The sequence below is a fragment of the Podarcis muralis genome, chromosome 4 (genome assembly GCF_964188315.1).
Source record: "Podarcis muralis chromosome 4, rPodMur119.hap1.1, whole genome shotgun sequence".
NCBI lineage: Eukaryota > Metazoa > Chordata > Lepidosauria > Squamata > Lacertidae > Podarcis > Podarcis muralis.
Genome location: NC_135658.1, coordinates 12,214,817 through 12,240,408, shown reverse-complemented (window position 1 = coordinate 12,240,408; position 25,592 = coordinate 12,214,817). Strand labels below are relative to the sequence as shown.

Here is a 25,592-nt window from a genome sequence, read left to right as displayed (position 1 = left end):
CTCTCTCCACCGTACCCTTTTGTGCATTATTTCTCTCCCTTCCTCATTTTTTAAAAAACTCCCTCTTGCACATACATCCCCTCCTTCTTCCTTGGAAGAAAGGTGAGACAGATGTAGCGTTCTGAATAAATCCATTCCCCTTGCTCCACAGTCCCACGCTTCGAAAGCATCCCAAACCTTAATTGTCCACATTTATATATTGCATCCTCTTCATTTATTGACTCTTTAAAATGGACGCTTTATCTTTTGAAAGGTGTTGCATGGAAAGAAAAAACCCCATAAGAGATTAAATATAAAAAGGATGGTGCAAATAGGCTGATACTTACTACAGCACACCACACTGTCCCCGAAAGTGGATTAAATGGCGGTGCATGATCTGGACACGTAGGGAAAAGGTTATATATTTGCTCTGTTCTTGGATGAACTCTAGGTGGTGATGGATGCGGTGAACAGATGTGATTGTTGTACTGAATCAGCCAATCACAGGATTCTGGCAGGTCATCTAGTTCCTGATCCCTGCACTTGCCTGCAGTGATATAGCATGGTTTGCCAGTGCCCTTTGCCACACAGAGGGGTCGGATGGAGGGATACGGACAGAGTACGCATGTGCATTCAAGCATCCATGTCACCCGGGATACCGCAACCACAGATATAAGAAAAGAAGAGTTGTTCCGTTGTCTGGAGAAGTTGCTTCCTGGTTCTCATGGAGAAGCCGTTTTCAATGGAGCCCACTGTGGCCTTTGCCTCCTAGGTGGGTAATAAGGAAAGGGTTAAAATGAGTGTGACGTGATTGGCCGGTGGAAACTGATAGGAGAAGTTAGGGTTAGAGGGGGAGTTGTGTGAAAGTCAGTTGAGAGTTGGGAGTTGAAGAAGGAAGAGGGAGGATATAAGTCTGTGGGTTGGTCGAGTTGTGTGGTGAGAGAGTGAGAGGAATTGATAGGTGGAGTCAGATAGTTAGTTGGGATAATCAGTGTGAAGTTGTTAGGAACGAATAGGACAGTTAAGGAACTAAGATGAAGAAACTGCCAAGAAAAATTAACTGAAACCATAAGCTTGTACATGCCTATAAAATAAACTTGATTATTTGTTAATGATACCAACTGACTGGACTCCGTGTGTACCCGTGAGGAGAAACGGGTTGGTGGCAGCGAAAAAAGCAATCACAGTGCTGGCACAGGGTCAATAGACCATCAAACGTCCAGGGGCCCTGTGTGATCGCCACACCCACCGATGGAAGTGCTCAGCTGTATTGAGGCAGCACCGGGTGTGGAAATTTTGTGCCCCTGACAATTTTGCACCTGGGGCAACCAGTCCTGTGCCCCCTCACACTACGCCACTGGTTGCCCATGCTCCCATCCCGAATTTCTACTGTGGAGACTCTTGTGTGAGAGTACAAAAAGAAACTTTATCCTAGCCTTGCAATGATGCAGATGAAGTTGCAGGCACAAACAGGAATCCAATCTGGTGATAGAAGCCATGAAGAAGGCTGAACAAACAGTCCCACCCATCCTGCCAGTCTTTAATGGTGAGACACAGCACACTCACTTGTGAGACTCTGGACTCAGCTACATTAGTCAAAATACACTGTTATAAATGTGTTATAACACTGTAACGCCCGATGGCTCTGAAGAGCTGAAATCGCAGCTCACTGATATTTTCAATTGTAAGCTTTACAACGCTTCTTTGTAGAGTGTATTCAGAGTGTTTTTAAATGTTGTGTAGATCTAGCCCAGGCTTCCTCAACCTTGGCCATATAGCATATATTCAACACAAAAAACAGTGGCAATTTGTTGTTGACAAAGGACAGCTGGACATATAAAGGGCCCCATTGCCTTCAGTAGCTTAGGGCCTCATCAAACCTAAATCTGGCCCTGGGCTTACTTTTGAGTGGGCCGGGTTAGGATTGCAGCAATAGAAGGCTGCTTTGCGATTCACCCTTAGCCACTTCATTAATTTTGTCTTTAAGGTGGCACAAAGCTCTCTTGTTTTTGCTGCAAAAGGCTAAAAGAGGGAAGATGAGGCAGGTCCTCTTCTGCGAAAGCGCCATGATTGTGGAATTGTCTTCCAAAGGAGGTTAGACTAGCCGCGTCTCTGATGGTGTTTGGTGTGCAATGAAACCATTCATATTCTGCTTGGCTGTTTTGCTCTGTTGAAATATGCAATTTGATTAAACATGCACTTTATCAATCTAAAACAAACCTATACTACAAAAAAAATGCATTTGACTCTATAATAGAAATTATCTTCTGTCATATATTTTCTCACTTGGACCCTAGCTAGCCACTCAAATTTAAATCCATTTAAGCACTGTAATCAATTATAGCAACAAAGAGTTCCAGTGCTCTGTTAATATGCTTATAGTTATATAACTCCCTTAATTCAGCACTTCTATGTACTTTTCCTCATTTCTTGATTTTTTTTGTCAATGTAATCACATTTAAAGGCTCCTGTATTTTCCCCATTAGGTCTAATTTATTTGGCTTCTGTGTATTTTTCCAGGTCCACTTATTCCATGTGGCTGTTGAAACTCCGCTCCTTTTGATCTTAAGGTTTAAATTTTCATTTTTGTTCATTGGTGGCATTTTGTTGATTTCACTCTTTTATGTCAACCACCTTAGGAGGGCCTCGTTAGGACAGAAAAGCGGTTTTTGTTAAAAAAAAAAAGTTCCAACAAATAAATAAAGTGTGTTTCTCTATTAAAACTTGGAATGGAGTGGGTAGGATGCGGAAGCAACAGGAAGCCAATCAGTCCTTCGAGCAAGAGGAAGCCAGCTGGCGTCCTGAACGGGGACTGAGGTGCATTTATGCAAGGAAGCAACTCCAGAAGGATATTGCAGAGATAGAAAAGGTTCAGTAAATGGCAACCAAAACAAGGAGGTGGAGTGACTCTCCCCAGCCCCTCAGCCCCAAGAAACTCTCTTTGAGGCCTTTTAGTTTAGGGAAAAGGGGCATATAAGAAGTGGAATATATATATATATATATATATATATATATATATATATATATAGCCTGGAGAAGAGGAGGTTAAGGGGTGATATGATAGCCATGTTCAAATATATAAAAGGATGTCACATAGAGGAGGGAGAAAGGTTGTTTTCTGCTGCTCCAGAGAAGCGGACACGGAGCAATGGATCCAAACTACAAGAAAGAAGATTCCACCTAAACATTAGGAAGAACTTCCTGACAGTAAGAGCTGTTCGACAGTGGACTTTGCTGCCAAGGAGTGTGGTGGAGTCTCCGTCTTTGGAGGTCTTTAAGCAGAGGCTTGACAACCATATGTCAGGAGTGCTCTGATGGTGTTTCCTGCTTGGCTGGGGGTTGGACTCGATGGCCCTTGTGGTCTCTTCCAACTCTATGATTCTATGATTCTATGATTCTATATTTATACTTTTCAAATTTATACATTTAATTAATTGGACAATCATTTCAACATTTCAAAGTCTGACTTCCTTCCCCCTCTTTCTGCGGTTCCTTAAATTTATTTTTCAATATCGTCTGCATATCCAAATTCATTTAATTTGCTCATTTAATTATCTACTTTAAATATGAACTCTTATGAAACTTCAGGCTATTACAATAATCCTGATAATGAATTTATCTGTTGGCGATTTATCTGTAAAATCCAATAAACCATTTCCGTTCTTTTATAAAAAGTTTGTTATCTTGATTTCTTATTCTTCAGGCGAGTTTCACCATTTCTGCATATTCCCTAAGTTTTTGTATCCATTCTTCCTTTGCTGGAACTTCTGGTTCTTTCCATTTTTGGGTGAGTAGCATTCTTGCTGCTGTAGTAGCATACATAAATAAATTTCTATACAATTTAGGTAGTTCTGTCCCTATTATTACCAAAAGAAAAGCTTCTGGTTGTTGTTTTTTTACAAAGGTTATTTTGAACATTCTTTTCAGTTCATTATATATCATTCCCCAGTAATAGTGCATGCAATTACACATGCTGTAGAGAAAGTTGATAGAGCAAAGTTTCTCTCCCTATCTCGTCACACTATAAATTGCGGTTATCCATAGAATAGCTGCAGGCACACCAAGTTCCCCCCTACATTGAGAGGGGTTGGTGGCATGTGTGTGTGGAAGGAAGCCTGATGTGGATCCCGTTTTAATATTATTTAATATTATTTTACTATAATTGCATAACCCTCAACTGTCCCGATATAACCAGGACATCCTGTTTTGCGTTTCGAGGTCCACAAGCTACCCCTAAATAAATTCACACTTCACACCATAATTTTTGTTTAAGGTTTTTGGCATAATTTTGGCCACAACTTTATTAAAAATACAAACAAAGTGAGTGGTTGCTTAGGAATTGGTTGCAACTATCTGTCCCCTCCCCAGGACAGAACTGATATCTGCAATCCTGCGAGGTCAGTAAGGGAAAACATTTTATGGGAGTAAATGGAGCTGGGTACCAGACCCTCACCTTTCCCCAAATGCTCCCAGGGGCTCTTGCGTGGCCCTATCCCCCTTTACAGGGGTGCGGGCAAAAGCATGGTGAGCCCCTGGATTCTTTTAATGGAATACCCTTGCAGCAACAACATTGTAGGGGTAGTCACAGCCAACCCCTACCCCTCCACCAGCCAATTTTTCTATAAACCAATGCCTAACCGCAACCTTACAAGTTGTGACGATTTGTTACGCAGTAGGCAAAAACCAAAATGGCACCACCCAATCAGCCAAATGGACAACATTCCTACCAGGCCCCTGCCCCAAAAGCGGGTGACCCCATGACAGGCATAGCAAGGTCAAACACAACAAATTCCCTAAAATGAAGGGAGGTTGGGCGGGTGATCCGATGCACGCAGCGAAAAAGAGAATGCTCAACGCTGCGCACAGGGAAATATATATATATATATATATATATATATATATATATATATATATATTCAGGGAATATAATATATATATATATATATATATATATATATATATATATATATATATGCAGGTTTTGGTGTCCTCGGGTGTCTTCCCGTGTAAAAGTTGGGGTGTCTAGGCGACGTTTCGACGAGGTCTCACTCGTCATCTTCAGGCTGGTGCTTTCGGCTTCTTGTTACTGGAACAGAGCAGGATCTCAGTGTTTGAGTTCCTATAAATACTGTTGAGGAGGTGTGGTGTATAGCCTCCAATGTTCTGGGCAGAGAGGAAGTTCCCAGGCTAGTGTGCCTTTTCTTCTTTTGTTCCTTAATTGCTTGAGGGATATCTTGAGTGATTTCTTGAGTGATATCCTGAGTACCACTTAGGTGGGTCATTAGGTGTGGATTAGTTGCTAAAGCCTTTGTGTCTTGACCTCTTGAACTTTGTGAAGAGTTTTTCTGAGAAGATGGCTGTACTGCACTTAGTTGTGCTCTGGCTTGGCTTCGTGTATAGGGGCGAGCTCACCACCACCCTGCACAAATAAACTCCGTAGCCAAGACTCTCATCTCCAGAACCAAACGCCTGGCTGACAAAGACCACTTGACAACTGAGTTACAGAATCTCTCAAATGTGTTAATTGCCAATGGATACCAGCAAAACAGGGTTACGAAGCTAATCCAAAAAGAAACACCCCCCAAAAACCAAGACACAGAAGAAAACAATGGCATGGCCCTCCTTCCTTATATCAAGGGCACTACAGATAAAATTAGCAAAATCCTCCATAAACACAATATCAAAACAGCCTTTTGCGCCAACCAAAAAATAGCCAATATCCTCAGAAACCCCAAGGATAAAATCCAGTTGGAAAACCAAGGGGTCTATGAAATACCCTGCAAAGTCTGCCCAGCCACGTACATTGGACAAACAAACAGACGAATAAATGCACGTATCGCAGAACACAAGAATGCCGTCAAAAAAGAAGAAAAAACTTCCTCTCTTTTCCAACACATGAAAGAAACAGGACACGAAATTAATTTTGCAGATTCCAAATTGCTCTCTAACATGGAACATCACCACAAGAGAATAATCATGGAAGCCATCGAGATAGAGAAACACCCTCACAACATGAACAAGCGTGACGACACATCCCGCTTGCCAGACATCTGGAAATTAGCCCTCCCCACAAAAACTGACACCAGATCCAGAGGCACACAGAACGCCATCACCAATCAACCACACCAGACCCAAACCCAGACCCTCTCCACAGATAAATTACAGACACCATCCAGTAGCCAAACCATGGTGGCACCTCCGGATGCTGCACCCCCCTGCAATCCCTACACAGATCTGGCTGGCACAGGCCACAAAACCACAGCTCGCCCCTATACACGAAGCCAAGCCAGAGCACAACTAAGTGCAGTACAGCCATCTTCTCAGAAAAACTCTTCACAAAGTTCAAGAGGTCAAGACACAAAGGCTTTAGCAACTAATCCACACCTAATGACCCACCTAAGTGGTACTCAGGATATCACTCAAGAAATCACTCAAGATATCCCTCAAGCAATTAAGGAACAAAAGAAGAAAAGGCACACTAGCCTGGGAACTTCCTCTCTGCCCAGAACATTGGAGGCTATACACCACACCTCCTCAACAGTATTTATAGGAACTCAAACACTGAGATCCTGCTCTGTTCCAGTAACAAGAAGCCGAAAGCACCAGCCTGAAGATGACGAGTGAGACCTCGTCGAAACGTCGCCTAGACACCCCAACTTTTACACGGGAAGACACCCGAGGACACCAAAACCTGCATTCCTGTACCCGTGAAAATCTACGAAAGCAAATATATATATATATATATATATTTGGGCCAACCAAACCAACTTGCCCAGCAACAGGGGGTGTCTAGTTAACCCCACCACAACCCGTGTACTCCATGAAGGAGAACACACTTTCTCACACAAGAGCACGGTAGCCATTTTGCGTGCCGTGATCTTATGCCACAATCTCACCCCCCCCCAAAAGCCACTTTTTCCAGGGGCACGACTGTACATGGGTCATGTGACCCGTGCGAAAGTGTAGTCTCGGAAGACGGAGCCCTGTTTTTTCACCTCCACATGTTGGAGGGTTTGTCATTGGAGGAAGCCCTGGGCCTGTCCCTGCTTTCCCCATTCTTCCTCCCTTAGTTCAGTGCTTCGTTTTGTCCACCAACGCAGTCTAACAACAGAGCTGCTCTTGACATTAAGGCCACAGTCACGTCATGCAATTGTAGCACTATGATACCACTTTAGCTTCCCCCAAGGAATTATGGGAACTGTAGTTTGTTTAGGACCCTGAGAGTTGCTAGGAGACCCCGAATTCTCCTCCAAGAGCTACAATTACCAGAGCGGTCAAACAATCAAAACTTCTTCACAGGGAACTCTAGGAAATTGTGTGTGTGTGTGTGTGTGTGTGTGTGTGTGTGTAATATTTTTATTAAGTTTCCATTTTATAATATTTAAACACATCCTCATTCTCCATTTTACTTCTTTTGCTCTTAAGAGCCTGTTGACTTCCCTCCCTCCTGCCTCATGGTTTTCAAAGTTAATTTTTATATCATAGCATTTTTATACATTTCCCAGTTTCACTCATTCAGAATATCACAACTTTTAAATAAATAAATATAAAAATGGTAATGGCAATTATCATTACAAGGCTCCTCACAACCCTGCTAGTGTTATTAATTGTATACAGTGGTCCTTTAAATATTGTATAAATTTACTCCAGTCTTTTTGGAAAGTTTGATCATGTTGGTTTCGGATTTTTCCGGTCAGCTTTGCCAGTTCCACAAAGTCCATCATCACCTTCGTCTGCCATTCTTATTTCGTCGGTATTTCTTGTTGCTTCCATTTTTGCTTCAAGGATCGACAACTCTAGGAAATGGTAACTTTGTGAGGGGAATAGGGATTTCCTAACAACCCTTAACAAACTACAACTCCCAGAATTCTTTGTGGGGGGCATCATAATGCTTTAAGTGCCATCATAGTCATAGCTGTCAACCGTCCCTTATTTGGCGGGAAAGTCCCTTATCCCAGCGCTGTGTCCCGCTGCTGTCCCTTATTGATGATGTCCCTTAAATTTCCCGGGTTTCAAAGGAAGCAGCTCCTCTCCCTCCCTCCCTGCCGGCCAGGGACCAACTGTGTTGCTTGGCTGCGTTGCTCACCCAATAAGGAGTCTAGGTGAGGGTGTTTTCCCTTGTTGCATCCCCTTTGCCGGGTTGCTGTGCTGTGGGAACCACCGCTTGAGTCTTCATTTGGCTGCTGGTTGACTAAAATCCCTTATTTTGGCTGCTGATCCCTTATTTTCGAGGCTGCTGGTCCCTTATTTTCAAATCTGTAAGTTGACAGCTATGATCATAGTGCTTTAAATGTATGGTGTGAATGTAGCCTAAGTGAGCCAATAATAATAATAATAATAACAATTTTCTGAAGAAAATCTCCCCCCTAACAACAATATTCAGCAAAAAAAACAACAACAAAAAAGCACACCTGCCAAATGCCCACCTCTTGATTTCAGCACCCACAAATAGCGTGGAGAATTTGGGGCGGCCATTTTCCCTTGGCCCGTCCATTTGCGCCTACTTTGTGTATCCCAATTACACCCCCCTTTCTCCACTTGCTTCAAGGTTCAACTGCTGCAGAACGAACCTCTTTCTTTCTCCACATTACCTATTTTCCCCCAGTAATACAATCTGCCACCCTGACCTTATTTGCTGATGGCATAATCCGTCTTACAACCCTACATAAATACACTGCGTCAATAACTTTCCCTCAAGGCTATTTTCCTCTCCAGCCACATGGGAGCAAATTGGTTATTCTTTTCCCTCCCTTTCCAGGGGGTGCTGAGGCAGAGGCCATTGCAAACCTCCCTTGTATGATTCTAATGCAAAGTGGCCTGGCAATTTGGGTGTTATTTTCTTTCCCCTGGTTTTTCTTTTTTAAACTTTGCCCTTCATTTTTCATTGCATTTCACACACGCCCCGCAACAGAAGGTAAAATGGTGACGTGGAGCCCAGGCGCTTTCCAATCGAGTCTTCATTCGAAAAACGTGACCTTTTCCGCTCCGATTCTGTGTGTTCTGATGGAGCAGCTGCAAACGAATGCTGAAAAGAACAATTAAAGTTAAATGTTAATTTGCAAAATAATGCCGCCTTTGTTTCACATCATGCTTTCTGGATTACTCCTACGTAATGCGGGCCCAGCCTTCTGGGGAAATATGCTCAGGAGGAGGCCTGTTCAGTGGCTAATGTTGAGAAACGGTAGTATATCATAGATGCTATTTTAGGAGGGAACCAGACTGTGCAAAGCAGCTGGCTGGCTGGGTAGCAGGCAAATCAACCTCAGTTTTTCTGTAGTGGGTCAGGAAAATGGTCCAGAGTTCCCTAAGAACATAGGGAACATATGGCTGCTTTGCTACAACAGCTGCGCTGGCTGCTGGTCTGTTTCCAGGCACAATCGAAAGTGCTGGTTATGACCTATGAAGCCCTCCACAGCTTAGGTCCAGGCTATCTGAAAGACCATATTCCCTCACATGAACCTGCCTGGATTCTGGGTTCTTCAGGGGAGGCCCTTCTCTCAGTCCCACCACCCTGGGAACAATGGAGATGGCCTTCTCGGTGGTGGCTCCCTTCCTAAAGAAGTTAGCCAGTGTGGTGTAGTGGTTAAGAGCGGTAGACTTGTAATCTGGTGAACTGGGTTCGATTCCCCGCTCCTCCACATGCAGCTGCTGGGTGACCTTGGGCTAGTCACACTTCTCTGAAGTCTCTCAGCCCCACTCACCTCAAAGAGTGTTTGTTGTGGGGGAGGAAGGGAAAGGAGATTGTTAGCCACTTTGAGACTCCTTCGGGTAGTGATAAAGCGGGATATCAAGTCCAAACTCTTCTTTTTTCCTTCTTGCCCTTCCGATGGCAGGCGGAGACCTTATTGTTGCAACTGGCTTTGGTGGAACTGACTTCTTGTAACGAAAAGGCTGGGGCAGACTTTGGTAACATGGCACCCTGAGCGAGGACAAAAATCGACACACACACACCCCTCCAAATATTTCTTGTTTTCATGAGAATTCTTTTTGGAACAGACTTTGTAAAAGCGCCCGCTCCTCTCTCAAATTCCGCTCTGTGCATGCTCCCAAGAGCCCTGTGCAGCAGAACCACCCCCACTTCCCTAAATCTGGTGTTGCTGTGGGCCCCCCGGCACCCTCACACGGGCACCCCATGGCACCAATCGAAGCCCCCTGACCCTCCTTAAAAAAAAAAAAAGAGTTGGAACATAAGCATGTGCTTTAAAGTGAGTCAGTCTATCAGTCCATCTAGCTCAATACTGTCAACACTGACTGGCAACATCTCTTCAGGGTTTAAGACAGGGGACATCTCCAGCCCTATGGAGAGATGCTGGTGGTTGAACCTGGTATCTTCTACATGCAAAGCAGATGCTCCAGCCCAGAGGTCCAGCCCCTTTCCATGTTGTTGTTGTTTAGTCATTTAGCCATTTAGTCGTGTCCGACTCTTCGTGACCCCATGGACCAGAGCACGCCAGGCACGCCTGTCTCCCACTGCCTCCCGCAGTTTGGTCACACTCATGCTGGTAGCTTCGAGAACACTGTCCAACCATCTCGTCCTCTGCCGTCCCCTTCTCCTTGTGCCCTCCATCTTTCCCAACATCAGGGTCTTTTCCAGGGAGTCTTCTCTTCTCATGAGGTGGCCAAAGTATTGGAGTCTCAGCTTCATGATCTGTCCTTCCAGTGAGCACTCAGGGCTGATTTCCTTCAGAATGGAGAGGTTTGATCTTCTTGCAGTCCATGGGACTCTCAAGAGTCTTCCCATAGATTACAACAAAGTACGACCTCTCACAGTTCATTCATACATAGATGCGGGATGTGGATGGCGCTGTGGTCTAAACCACTGAGCCTCTTGGGCTTGCTGATCAGAAGGTCAGCAGTTCGAATCCCCATGACGGGGTTGCTCTGTCCCACCTCCTGCCAACCTAGCAATTCAAAAACATGCCAGTGCAAGTAGATAAATACGTACCGCTGTGGCGGGAAGGCAAACGGCGTTTCTGTGCGCTCTGGTTTCCGTCACGGTGTCCCGTTGCGGTTTAGTCCTGCTGGCCACATGACCCGGAAAGCTGTTTGCGGACATACGCCAGCTCCCTCGGCCTGAAAGCACGATGAGTGCTGCAACCCCATAGTTGCCTATATAATATGTTATATTATATGAGAGGTGGGACGCGGTTGGCACTGTGGTCTAAACCACTGAGCCTCTTGGGCTTGCCAATCAGAAGGTCGGCGGTTCGAATCCCCGCAACAGAGTGAGCTCCCATCGCTCTGTCCCACCTCCTGCCAACCTAGCAATTCAAAAACACACCAATGCAAGTAGATAAATAGATACCACGGCAGCGGGAAGGTAAATGGCATTTCTGTGTGCTCTGGTTTCCATCACGGTGTTCCGTTGCGCCGGAAGCGGTTTAGTCCTGCTGGCCACATGACCCAGAAAACTGTCTGCAGACAAATGCTGGCTCCCTCGGCCTGAAAGCATGATGAGTGCTGCAACCCCATAGTTGCCTTTGACTGGACTTAACCCTCCAGGGGTCCTTTACCTTTTTTTACCTCATATATAGAGATACAGACACGCTTGGAACAAGTTTTCCACGAGCAAAGCAAACCCCAACCCATCATTGTGTTTTCTCCCTGTTCTGGTTGTCACTGAAGTGCAGGGTTTCGGAGGGAAAAACGGTTCTTTGAATGCTGAAATATTCACTCCTTTTCGTTAAGGCTGAGCTGCAGACATCAATATCTATGAAGCTGGCGCAGCTCAGTATAAGAAAGGAAAGCAGCCAAGTCTCAAACCATTTGGGCGCAAAGAACCTGTCTAGATTTGTTTCCACTTGTCAGGCTGAACCAATATGGAACACCAAGCTCACCTGGCGAGGCTCGAGGCACACGGATGTTTCGACTGTGATATAATGTGGCGCCAGGCACTTACCCCAACTCTGCTGAAAACACAAGTGGGTATAAATGCATCTCTGGGAACCCTTTGAAGCCGGGGAGGAAAATTTGTCACTTTCTTAGCACCTGGCTTTATTGGGGAGGTGGGAAATGTACTGTTTGGGGGCCTGGAAATACAGTATACAGTGGTACCTCAGGTTAAGTACTTAATTCGTTCTGGAGGTCCGTTCTTAACCTGAAACTGTTCTTAACCTGAAGCACCACTTTAGCTAATGGGGCCTCCTGCTGCTGCTGCGCCGCCGGAGCCCAATTTCTGTTCTCATCCTGAAGCAAAGTTCTTAACCTGAAGCACTATTTCTGGGTTAGTGGAGTCTGTAACCTGAAGCGTATGTAACCTGAAGCGTATGTAACCTGAGGTACCACTGTAGAGGGATAAGGCAGGAGTAGCTGACTCAGTGAAGAGATACCAGCAATTCTGGATTTGCCCACACTTCCACTCGCCCCACCCCTTTCCCCCGGGGAAACCTGATCTTTACCGCTGAATCGGAGCAAAAGTCCATCAGGTTTCCTTTAGATGGTTTGCTCCGATTTAGAGCAGTAGGGAGAAAGCAGCAGAGCAAAGGTAAAACCACTCAGGCCCATGCCTAGCACGGGAAAAGTGGAAAACTGCTCAGATCCACGCTTTCTAGACATTGGACTAAAGTGTGGGTGTTGAAAAGCTGTTGGCGTAGAAAGTGGGTTTTCTATTAGCAATGTTTTTGTAATATCATTTAAACAGACTCTCCATAGGAAATTGGATTGAATCGTAGACTGCAAGGTCTTTGCAACGGAAGAGGAGAAAGAGCAGTAGAGACCCCCTCATGTGGCTTTTCAAAGCTAGGAGGTCTTTTTTGTCCTTGAAATGTAAGTGTAACTCTCTCCCTCTCCCTCTCTCTCTCTTTGTCTATGGATTACTCTTCCACGTGGGTGAAGTTTAAACAAGCCCTGATTGGACTGTAATCCAGAAAGAATTAAGCCCCATGACTCCTGTTCTGACTTGTGTGTGGCATAAAATCTACAGGCAGGAAAAAAAGAAGAACGGGGCGGGGGGGAGGGGAGCCAACTCACTTTGCCGCTAACTTGTTATTTTTAATGGGCTAATTGCCTTTTTGTTCTGGCATGGGAAAATCCAGGCGGAAAGTTAGATGGGACTTAGAGGCCGGAGAGAAACGACTCTTCAGAAAAGATCACTGGGAGTTTATTAAATCGCTCAGTCATGTCAGCAAAAGAACTTAACAAGGAACCACACACACTAAGAGAGAGAGAGAGAGAGAGAGAGAGAGAGCTTTTTAAGGGAAATTCCCTTATTCCAAATAGGATTCCTTGCAAGAAAAGGGAAACGTTGACAGCTACACCCAGTGAGCTTCACGAACACCTGGAATTTAAAAGCCAATCTCACTGTGTGGTGTTTGCCCTCCTAGGTGGGTCATAAGGAAAGGGTTAAATGAGTGTGAAGTGATTGGCCAGTGGGAACCCAAGGGGAGGAGTTAGAGTTAGAGTTGGTGTTGTTTGGAAGTCAGTTGAGAGTTGGGAGTTGGAGAAGGAAGAGGGAGGATAAGTCTGTGGGTTGGTCGAGTTGTGTGGTGAGAGAGTGAGAGGAACTGTTAGGTGGAGTCAGATAGATAGTTGAGATAATCAGTTAGCAGTTATTAGGGAAGGTATAAGCCGGTATAGAAACTAAGATTAAGAAACGGGCAAGAAAAATTAACTGAAACCTTAAACTTGTTCATGCTTATAAAAATAAACTTGATTATTTGTTAATGTTAACAACTATCTGGACTCCGTGTGTACCCAAGAGAAACGGGTTGGTGGCAGCAAAGAGACAATCACAGTGGTGGCACAGGGATCAATAGACCATCAAACGTCTGAGGACCCTGTGTGATCGCCACACATTGGTCCTAGTATGACACCCAAACCAGAACTATGCACTGGCTCTTACCAGCAATAAACCAAATATTTAAACTTTGGGAAAGGTGCTCTTTTCCTTCACACGTTCCCCAGCACGTTTTCATCCACAGCCAGCAGTTTTGTCCGAGAAAGGCAGTAACCATCTTTCCTGGGCAGCCCAGCAGGTTCTGTCTCCTCTAGCTCGCGTGACGGTATTAAACTAGCTGTCTTGGTAAGCATTTCCAATATTCCCATCGCCATGTTGTTACCCCAAGGGCTTCCTGCCCTGCAGAGTGAATTCTGCTGAATGACATTGATTTCCTGTACAAAAGAAATGTTGTCCCTGCAAGTGATGCTGAGTGTGGAGGCTGCTGCAACCCTCCCTTCAGGGGTAAAGAGAAAGGAGAATTTCACGTTGGGTGTCAACGAAAAATCCTGCCTTGATTGCTGCAGGATTACTCGGCGGTATTGTTAAATGGATACAGGGAGGGTGGAAAGGGAGGGAGAAGATTGTCGTAGAGAATCTTCCACAGAAAACAGGGATAGATTCCCCCTCCCAGTGTGGTGTAGTGGTTAAGAGCGGTAGTCTCGTAAGCTGGGAAACCGGGTTCGAGTCTCCGCTCCCCACATGCAGCTGCTGGGTGACCTTGGGCCAGTCACACTTCTTTGAAGTCTCTCAGCCCCACTCACCTCACAGAGTGTTTGTTGTGGGGGAGGAAGGGAAAGGAGAATGTTAGCCGCTTTGAGACTCCTTAAAGGGAGTGAAAGGCGGGATATCAAATCCAAACTCCTCTTCTTCTTCTTCTTCTTCTCCCTCCCTCTGTAATAACACTAATAATATTGGGACATCCAATGAAGATGAATGCTAGAAAATTCAAGACAGATAAAATAAAGGACTTCCTCGTTCAGTGCATCGTTAATCTATCGAACTTGCTCCACAGGAGGTAGTGATGCCCACTATCTTAAAAGGTAAAGGGACCCCTGACCATTAGGTCCAGTCACGGACCTCTCACTTTATTGGCCAAGGGAGCCAGCGTACAGTTTCCGGGTCATGTGGCCAGCATGACTAAGCCGCTTCTGGCGAACCAGAGCAGTGCACGGAAACGGCGTTTACCTTCCCGCCAGAGCGGTACCTATTTATCTACTTGCACTGGCACACTTTCAAACTGCTAGGTTGGCAGGAGCAGGGACTGAGCAATGGGAGCTCACCCTGTCGCGGGGATTCGAACCACTGACCTTCTGCTCGGCAAGTCCTAGGCTCTGTGGTTTAACCCACAGCGCCAGTCGCGTCCCTATCCACCACTGTAGATGAGGGCAAACAGACCAGTTTAAGGAGTGCAAAGCAGGCTGTGTGGTACATTCAGGTCTGTCCTCCCACAAGAGAGGAAGAAGGCCATCTGCCATCTGAGGCAGGAATCTGAGTCTTCTGAATGGCAGGGCCCCAGAAGGCAGGACTAGTCTAGTCTGGGGGTCAAACCACACAAGCAAAGTCTAAAGTCCACAAGCCAAAGCCCAAAGGTCAGGAAACACAGACCAGGGTAAATCCAAGTCGTCAAGTCTGAAGTCCCGCAGTCAGGATACAATCCAGAGTCAAACCCAAAGCAGAGTCCACAGAGGTCCAGAAGAAGCAACCAAGGTTCTTCAACATGGGCAGTTTGCTGATTGCAGCATCTGGGCTTGATGAGGCAGGTGACCTTCACCTGTTCGAAGTCTACTCTGGCTGAGGAATCACACCCCTCCTCCCAGAGGCAACGAGCCCCACCTGGCCAGCTAGGGAGCTGGGTTGTGGGCCCATGCCTGCCTCAGCTTCCCAGAGCACCATTCCGGCTGCTCCATACCCCTCAGGACTCGCCGTGTTTGTGGAGACAGGGGCCGTTCTGGCTCTGGTGATGGGCCCTGCTGCTCTGATTCCTGTGCATTGACTCCATCCCTTCATCATCCTCCATCAACCTGTGAGCTCTTCTTTCTTCATCCCCTTGCTCCAGTGTTCCTATACCCCTCGCTGGTATCCTCTTCTTCCTCTTCCTCCTCTTCCTCCTCCCTGTTGTCCTGCCAGTTCATGACATTTTTATATTATTATATTATATTATATTATATTATATTATATTATATTATATTATATTATATTATATTATTAATTATATTATTATATTATATTATATTATATTATATTATATTATATTATATTATATTATATTATATTATATTATAATATTATATGCCACCTACATGCCAGAATGGCTTCTAAGCATATCAAATCAGTTGTAAAATATCTGCAAATAATTAAAATATGGAATAAAGTAATTCCATCAAATCATTAGAAACGTCTATACCCAACTATACAATGAAACAACCCCAGGTTATTTATTTATTTTATCTTAAAAAGGCATTAAAACAGTTTAACTGTTTAAAACAGGTAAAAGAGCAATTAAAACAATGAGATCAGGATGTTTACAGCCAGGGGGAAACAGGTGTGTTTTCGAAAGCTGGCAGAATACCAATACTGATGGGGCCTTTCAGCAAGGAAGGCAGCCCGCAATACAGTGGTACCTGGGGTTAAGAACTTAATTCGTTCTGGAGGTCCGTTCTTAACCTGTAACTGTTCTTAACCTGAGGTACCACTTTAGCTAATGGGGCCTCCCGCTGCTGCTGCCGCGCGATTTCTGTTCTCATGCTGAAGCAAAGTTCTTAACCCAAGGTACTATTTCTGGGTTAGCGGAGTTTGTAACCTGAAGCGTCTGTAACCTGAGGTACCACTGTATTGGTGCGGCCAGTGAAAAAGCTTTTCTCCACATTCCCACAAGAAGATAATCATCAGGCCATGGCAAAAGGAACCAGGATCCATTTTGCCTTCTTAATGGTCTTACTGGGCAGTGGAGAAGGATATGGTTTTAAGTGACAGGAGGGTAGATTTGGGTTAAACACCAGGAGAGGCGTTTGATGGTTATGAGTAGTTTGACAGCGGAACCGATTACCTAGAGGGGTGGTGGACTCTTTCTAGTTAGACCTTTTCCATTAGTGGCCACACAGCCATTTGTTGGAGACACCCTAGATTTCCTGCACCGTACAAGGGGCAGGACTAGATGGTCTTCATCAACCCCCGAGCTCTATGGTCTAAGGATTGTTATATGAGTTGTTATATGATATGATATGTTATATGAGAGGTGGGACATGGGTGGCACTGTGGTCTAAACCACTGAGCCTCTTGGGCTTGCCGATCAGAAGGTTGACGGTTCAAATCCCTGCGACGGGGTGAGCTCCTGTTGCTCTGTCCCAGCTCCTGCCAACCTAGCAGTTCAAAAGCACACCAGTGCAAGTAGATAAATAGATACCTTCCGTAAATGGCATTTCTGTGTGCTCTGGTTTCCATCACGGTGTTCCATTGTGCCAGAAGCGGTTTAGTTCTGCTGGCCACCTGACCCAGAAAACTGTCTGCAGACAAACGCCAGCTCCCTCGGCCTGAAAGCAAGATAAGCACTGCACCCCATAGTCCCCTTTGACTGGACGTAACCATCCAGGGGTCCTTTACCTTTACCTTTTTAGAGGCAGTGGCGTAGCATGGGTTGTCAGCACCCAGGGCAAGGAAAGTAATTTGCGCCTCCTAACCCGTGGATTTGCGCCCCCTAACCCTAACCCCCAGATGTTGCGCCCGGTGCGGCTGGCCCCCCCTGCACCCCCCACGCTACGCCACTGTTTAGAGGTGGTTTTTGATCCCTAAACAAGGTTGTATAGTTCTGGCTAATACTTTTATTTAAAAAGAAAGAAAAAACCCAACCACATTCCACTAGGATTATGATGAAGGAAACGACAATCTTTTATTATTGCAAGTACCTACTTAGGAGCTTAATTGCAGAAATGCCTTATTTTTAAATGGCTCCTCAATAGCAGAAGGCGAAATGTATGCTTCAGGCTCAGGGGAGGTCGTGCCTTTGAAAAAGCACTGAAAGACTAAGAATATATGTTTACTAAAAGAGAGAGCAGTGTGGCGGGGGGGGGGGTTCAGGAAAAAATACTCTTCTCTGAGGAGTCATAAATATGTTAGATGGTCACAGACAAATAAGCATTTGGAAGCCTGCCATGCAGGTTATTGGAAAATGGCAGTCTGGTACATTACAGGAGTTCCAACACTCACTACCACCAGGAATTTAGGGGTGTCAGGGCACCCACAAACTCATAACAACATATAATATTTAACAATAATTTATTTTGCGCCGTCACAAAATATGAAATGATAAAATGAATGTTGTTATTGTTAGTGGTGTTATTTAATTAATTTATATACCACTTAAAGCCAAAATAGGATTGTAAGCCACTTGCATGTGTAAAGAAGAAATCAAAAAACAATCACACGTTGAAACTTAAACTTCCATAGTTAAAACCCCATTAAAATATAACCACCCACAATTAAGATATGGAGTAAAACAACCCGATTCAAACAGAAGAGCAATTAAACCAGGTGATATGGGTCAAGAGATCAGGGCAATGCTTTTGCAAACATGTGCCTCTTCAAAAGCCAGAACTTTGGTCAATGCAGTTTATCCTAAAATAAACATTTTTTTGTGTGTTTTGGGACTTTTTTTAAAGTCGAGAATTGTATTGCAAAATATCGAGATGCATGAAATTCGGTGGATAATTACATCCCAGCCTGTGTACTGGTCCAGTTGGTTCGAGTGTGGTGCTGATAACGCCAAAGCTGCAGTTTCAATCCTTCTATGGGACAGCTGAATATTCCTGCATTGCAGGGGGTTGGACTAGATGATCCTCAGGGTCCCTTCGAACTCTAAAATTCTATGATTCTATGAATCAACAGAATTTTCCCCCATTCCTAATATGTATGTATGTATGTATGTATGTATGTATGCAGTGCTTTTTTTCCTTTAAAAAATGTTTAGGGGTACTCTCATTTTCCTACTGATATTGAAATAATGCCCCTCAATGTAGCCAAACTTAGATTCACAAAATGGTTAGGGGTATGTGTACCCCTACGTACTCCCAGAAATAAGCACTGTCTTTCTTTCTTTCTTTCTTTCTTTCTTTCTTTCTTTCTTTCTTTCTTTCTTTCTTTCTTTCTACATTTTATTAATTTTCCAAAAATAACAAAAAGAATACAACAATGATACAATATCAAAATATAACAAATCAAATTGACTTCCCCCAGTCCCTTCCTTGGTTCCATTATTTATCAACATACCGCATGTCCATTATATATTTAAAAACCATTTAAATTACTTATTGTCCATTCATGATAAGATTACAAGTAGTACAATGTGCACATTGCTTCTATATATACGCAATAAAATCCTTCCGCTCTTCCTTAAATTCATTGTCATCTCTTCCTCTTAGTTTCAATTTTGCCATTTCAGCGAATTCCATTAATTTAACTTGCCAGTCTTCTTTGGCTGGGACACCTTATTCTTTCCTATGTTGCACTAGTAGTATTTGTGCGGCCGTAGTTGCATACATAAATAAATTCATTTGTGAACTTGGTAAATCCACCAAGACCAATATCTATCATCTATCTATCTATCTATCTATCTATCTATCTATCTATCTACAAATCAAAGCATACACAAAAACCCTCCCTCTATACAGTGGTGCCCCGCAAGACGAATGCCTCGCAAGACGAAAAACTTGCTAGACGAAAGGGTTTTCCGTTTTTTTGAGTCGTTCCGCAAGACTAATTTCCCTATGGGCTTGCTTCGCAAGACGAAACGTCTTGCGAGTTTGTTTCCTTTTTCTTAAAGCCGCTAAGCCGTTAATAGCCGCTAAGCCGCTAATAGCCGCTAAGCCGCTAAGCCGTTAATAGCCGTGCTTCGCAAGACAAAAAAACCGCAAGACAAAGAGACTCGCGGAACGGATTAATTTCATCTTGCGAGGCACCACTGTATATGTAAGTATATAGGCCTTGATTTGCCGTCTATTTATTTCAACAGCCTTTGAGATTCATGAGTCAGGATGTCACTTGTTTTTACTCTAAAGGTTACAGGAAGGAAAACGAGAGCTGACATGTTCCCTGAGCTAGCCCCCCAACAGCTCGGCTTCTAGCCTGATTTCCATCAGCGGTACAAAGCACACTTTCTCCACTTTCAAGTGACAAGAGAGGGGATTTGAACATGCTGTGTCCTCTGGTCACTCACGATTGCCCCTGTAATAATCCCGATTTTGGACTATGCTCAGCGGTTCAAGCTCTGGACTACCCCATCTCCAAAAGCAAAGGAGGCTGCAGACGAGATTTTGCAGAAACTGGACTGTGCAGTGTCAGGTGTAAAGATATTCTCCTCTCTTAGCGTGGGTGGGGCCAGGATTTATGTCAGGCAGGGCAGGGACAAGCTACCTGCGACACGATCGGTCAGTTCACTGAAGCCACGCCTATCACTCAGTCCAGGGCTGTCTTAAGCATATGCGGTGCTGGGGTGCAAAGATCTGCCCGGCGCGCCACCCTCCCCAGGCTGCTCAGTCCCAGGCATGCAGGAGGGCGTAGCCGGCTGGCCGCCTCAGCATCTTGCTGGCTCAGTCGCTCACAAACTCGCAGCACAGAGCCGCCCGCAGCAGAAGAGCCTGCCGCGGCACTCCGACCGACAGGCGGGCTCTTACAGAGCCAGTGTGGTGTAGTGGTTAAGAGCAGTAGTCTCGTAATCTGGGGAACCGGGTTCGCGTCTCCGCTCCTCCACATGCATCTGCTGGGTGACCTTGGGCTAGTCACGCTTCTTTGAAGTCTCTCAGCCCCACTCACCTCACAGAGTGTTTGTTGTGGGGGAGGAAGGGAAAGGAGAATGTTAGCCGCTTTGAGACTCCTTAAAGGGAGTGAAAGGCGGGGTATCAAATCCAAACTCCTCCTCTTCTTCTTCTTCTTCTTCTTCTTCTTCTTCTTCTTCTTCTTCTTCTTCTTCTTCCCTGGACTCAATTCTCGGGCCTTGGACTCTTGGCCTGGTGCCCCTGAGAGCCCGGTGCCCGGGTGCCCCACACCCTAGCGCCTATGCGTAAGACGGCCCTGACTCAGTCAGTTCACCAGTTGCATCACTAGAATGCACCATGACTTCATCCAAGTGACCTCAGTGAACAGTTCAACTTCAAATGTTTTTATTATTTCTACTTTTAATTAAGTGTTTTTATTTACTTGATGGGGGGGCAGCTGCTACCCCTGCCCCCCTGGCTACACCCATGTCTCTTATTACCTTTAGTAGCCGAGAGAAGGGGTCACTGTACAGTGGTACCTCTGGTTATGTACTTAATTCGTTCTGGAGGTCCATTCTTAAACTGAAACTGTTCTTAACCTGAAGCACCACTTTAGCTAATGGGGCCTCCCGTTTCCGCCGCATGATTTCTGTTCTCATCCTGAAGCAAAGTTCTTAACCCGAGGTACTATTTCTGGGTTAGGGGAGTCTGTAACCTGAAGTGTATGTAACCCGAGGTACCACTGTACTCCTTTTGAGCAAGCAGCCAGAGCTGGAAAACCCTAGCCATCTCTACAGTCTGTTTATGCCAGCAGTGGAGAACCTCAAATGCATTTATTTTGTGTGTGTGGTCCTCAATCCTAGGCTACGTCCCCTCCTCAGACAGGGTCCTTCAACAGCTGTGTTCTGTACTCTCCCCGATTGCTTTAACCTGGCTAGAACTTCTCTGCATTCACACGGTATTTTATTCCATTCCCCCCAAGGTTTCTCCAACTCTCTATTTTCACATTATATTTGAACGTTTGCACAATGTAAAAGCTACTGCTGGAAAATTAATAGGTGTGTTTGGGGGGGATTTGTTTGCAGTCCTCTTAACCTGGAACATCTTGTGACAAAATTTGAGGCTGTATACCAGCATACAGTTCTTTCCTGCTATTTTCATGGGGGAATGATGTGGAGTTTCTGTTAAATTCATTATCATTGGGGCCAAAAAAGTGACCTGACCACAAATGAACCAGTTAAGGAGCAACCTTTAGCTGAATGCTAAAGTGAAAAATAATTCCAGTTAAGGTATAAGGAGTATTCTAATATGTATAGTACAGTGGTACCTCGGGTTAAGTACTTAATTCATTCTGGAGGTCCATTCTTAACCTGAAACCTGAAGACCACTTTAGCTAATGGGGCCTCCCACTGCCGCTACACCACCACAGTGTGATTTCTGTTCTCATCCTGAAGCAAAGTTCTTAGCCCGAGGTACTATTTCTGGGTTAGTGGAGTCTGTAGCCTGAAGCGTCTGTAACCTGAAGCGTCTGTAACCCGAGGTACCACTGTATGTGGGGGTTGGGGAGTGGATGAGTAAATGTTTTCAAGGGCTGTGGGTGGATGAGAGATAGTGAGGTGCTGGGGTGACAGAAGAAGAAGAAGAAGAAGAAGAAGAAGAAGAGTTTGGATGTGATATTCCACTTTATCATATCCCCTTGAATATCCCCTACAGCAGGGTCCACCAGAGATGTTGTGTCGCCATAGACAAAATGCCCTGACAATGCCCTGATGTCCCCCTGATCCTGCAGATCAAGGTCTCATCATCATCATCATCATCATCATCATCATCACCATCATTTTATTCATATGCCGCCTTTCCATAGTTAAAACAACGCTTACAACATGACAAGATTGACATAATTACCAACATAACAAAAGTCATAAACAATAAATAAAGCACATCAAAAAGCACACAACCAAATGGAAAGTAATTTCCACATAAATCATGAAATCTAAAACAAAGAATACAGCGTTAATATCAATCACAATTTAAAATGACATAGATAAAAAAATAAAAGCAAGTTAAAACAAATACAAAAACGGAGCCATCTCTTCCCAGCAGCAATGGCAGCAATACTTTGTGCTGCCACACACCACAATCGCACCCTCACCTGCAGCTGTGTCTATGCTGCTGCCACAACTCAGCAGCAGTGAGGGCGCAGTGGCAGCAGCGAGGGCACTGTGCTGGCAAGTGGAGCCCTGGCAGGATCCGCTACTTGAAGCAAATGGCTTCACGATGCTGTCCAGGGTTGTAAAGACTGCGGCGAGAATAACTGGGTGCCCTCTTCCCACCTTGGATCAAATATATGCTATATGGTAAGTTATGGACCTAATAGGTATCTTAAGCCATTTGCACATGTTGCCATGCAACCAGTCCATGCAGAATGTAGGCACCCTTGATATAGATAGAAGCAAACCAGTGATATTTTAGGGAGCAGGCTAGCAGGCGGAGCCCATGACTTACATCCTAGGAGCCTACACAACACAAAACACTGTTGCTGTATGTAGGTTTTATTTTATTTGTTTTTTAGCTTATATTTTGGAAATGCACATCCAGTTTTTTTCCTTTAAGAGAGTGGGGCCCTAAGCTATAGCTTGTTTAGCTTATACATAAATCCAGCACTGGGCTACCCCTAGACATCTTGAGACAAGTAAAGTGACTCCTTTGCCTCCTCCCCACTCCCCATTCTTTGACTCTGCTTACAAGTCAATCTCAGTTGTTATCTATGGCACATTATAAAGTATTTGACTTAAATTTCCCCACCCGTTTCCAGATGTCAGCTTGCCACATACTGGGGGGGAAAAATTAGTTAAACTAGAATCATAATGATTCATGACTTGAATACCTGTCAAGGTGGCCTCAAGACCACATCAACCCACCAAACATTGCTGCACATCAATTCTGTTTCAATGCTGCCTTTTGAGGCAGCCTGCGGTCACTCTGCAGAATAAAGCTTTTGCGAAGCTTCAGATTCAGCTTGGGGGATCGAAGCGCTTTCCAAAATCTTTGGCGAAGCATCTGCTTGTCTTATTTTATGCCTGCCTATTCGAATGGATCAAAGACCCAGACTCTGGGCCTAGTTGGTTGTTAAAAAAATCCCCATTTACCTTGCAAGGTCTTTGAAGGACATCGCTGCTGTGTGTGCAAAAGTCAATTATTTTGACTAGAGCCATTAGACCAGCTAGGAATAAAACACACAGACACATACAGGAGACAGGGAACCCTCGAGCGAGAGTGGAAATATTAACGGGAGCACTTTCCCTTGCATTAAAAAAGCAACAAGCAACATTTGGGATGACATATCAAAGCGCAATAGCCTCTAGGATGGCGTGCCGAGTGCTGCAAGAATTTTTACAAGCCGGCTTCAAACCAAATGGCATTTTGGAAACGTGGCTGCTCCTGCTTGGCTCCAAACATCCCACAATCAGATGACTCAGGCTTCTGAGATGGCCTGAAATGGTTCCAAGCCGAAGATCTGCCATTGCAATTGAGCTCTCTCTCTCTCTCTCTCTCTCTCTCTCTCTCTCTCTCTCTCTCTCTCTCTGTGTGTGTGTGTGTGTGTGTGTGTGTGTGCTGCTTTCCTACAAAGGCGCTGCAAAAAAATCAAATGTGAAGCCATTAGGAGAGAAAGCTGCCTCAAATTGGTCGTTTGATTTGCTCTCAGCCGTAAAAAGTAAAAGCTTGGATGAGGCCGGCTGTACCATTAGATGGAGTGAGGCAACTGGTTCAGGCAGCATTTCATGTGGCCAAGTGGCAGGGAGCAGTGCAAGAGTGTTGGAGGAAACAGTTCTACATGCCGTACAGCCTTCTCGGTGACCCCTATTCTTTCCCTACTACACTCGGGTGCAATAGAGGATGCTGCTGAAGGATTGCCAGACCTCCAGGTGTGACCTGAAGCCTCTAGATTTGTAACAGGGCTGTTATGTTTGTGTTCATCCAGCCCACCAGCACAATCCAGGGCATTCCATTTCTGACCTCCAAGTCACTCCAAGTATAAAATGACAACGTCTAGCATGAGTTTGCTAAATTAGAGCTCACTGACAGACCAGGCATATTTTTCATCAGGTTTGGATCATGACCGAGGTTGGTTGACTCACACACACACAAAAACATTGATTGCTTCAAACGCTGTGTCATGTAATTATCCATAATGGTTGGGTATGTCTAGACGTATCTGTGGGCTTGTTGACTCCTTGGGAAGGAATCCTGTTTTGTTCAGCTGGTTGACTTTCGGAGAGTGTCTTTGTTTCCTGTGTTAAAGAAACACCACCTTTTCCAAACACAAGAGATTGAGAAAAAAAGTCAAATGGATTCCATTTGAGAACCAAGGTACGGCTGTATTCTGGATGCAGAAGGCTTCAGGTTCAATCCCTGGAATATCCCAGTAGGGCAGGAAAATAATTTTGTTTAAATCCTGGAGAGAGCTGCTGCCTGCTTAGTCATGCTGGCCACATGACCCGGAAGCTGTACGCCGGCTCCCTCGGCCACTAAAGCAAGATGAGTGCCGCAACCCCAGAGTTGGCCACGACTGGACCTAATGGTCAGGGGTACCTTTACCTTTAAGGAACATTAAAAACTCCAGCGACACATCATCTAAAACCAAAGAAAATTGCCCCTGCAATTTTGCTTTTTAGGACTGTTTCCTCCTACGCAGGTGATATTTATCATTGGACCAACTCATGGATTAAACTTGTATGGTTTCTTTAGCTGAGTGCCATATATTAATTAATAAATTGCAATATTAGTATTGATTAATTAATGCACTTTCCTCCCCACCCCATCCCAATCTCTCTTTTCAGGACTCTTGGTCACTGAAGGAATTAAACTTCTCTTGAAAATACTGGAAGGACATTGCCAGTCCATTGCCCAGCAAGCACACTTGGTGAGTAAAAATCACAAGATTTCTTCGATGCCTTAAAATCATGCTGGGGGGCTGGTCACCTGATCCTGATGGAGTAATACGTGTGTGTTTTTCAAAATCAAATACCGTTTTGCGTGTTTCGGATTTTTGTTCAGCACACCCAGCCTGTGCCAATGGCAGCGGCAATGTCCTGTCTCTGGGAAGAGAAGGTTTTCAATGGGCAGATAAGTCCTATTTGAGTCAGAGA

General features: G+C 44.8%; 1 long non-coding RNA gene across 1 annotated transcript in view; it reads left to right on the top strand.

Moving 5' to 3' along the window:
• Window positions 1-25,367, top strand: part of LOC144327374 (uncharacterized) — a 682,853-nt gene extending 657,486 nt beyond the window's left edge. Inside the window, exon 4 of the long non-coding RNA XR_013392457.1 lies at window positions 25,284-25,367. This is a non-coding gene — a long non-coding RNA (uncharacterized LOC144327374). The remainder of the gene's footprint in view (window positions 1-25,283) is intronic.
• Window positions 25,368-25,592: the final 225 nt, after the last annotated feature.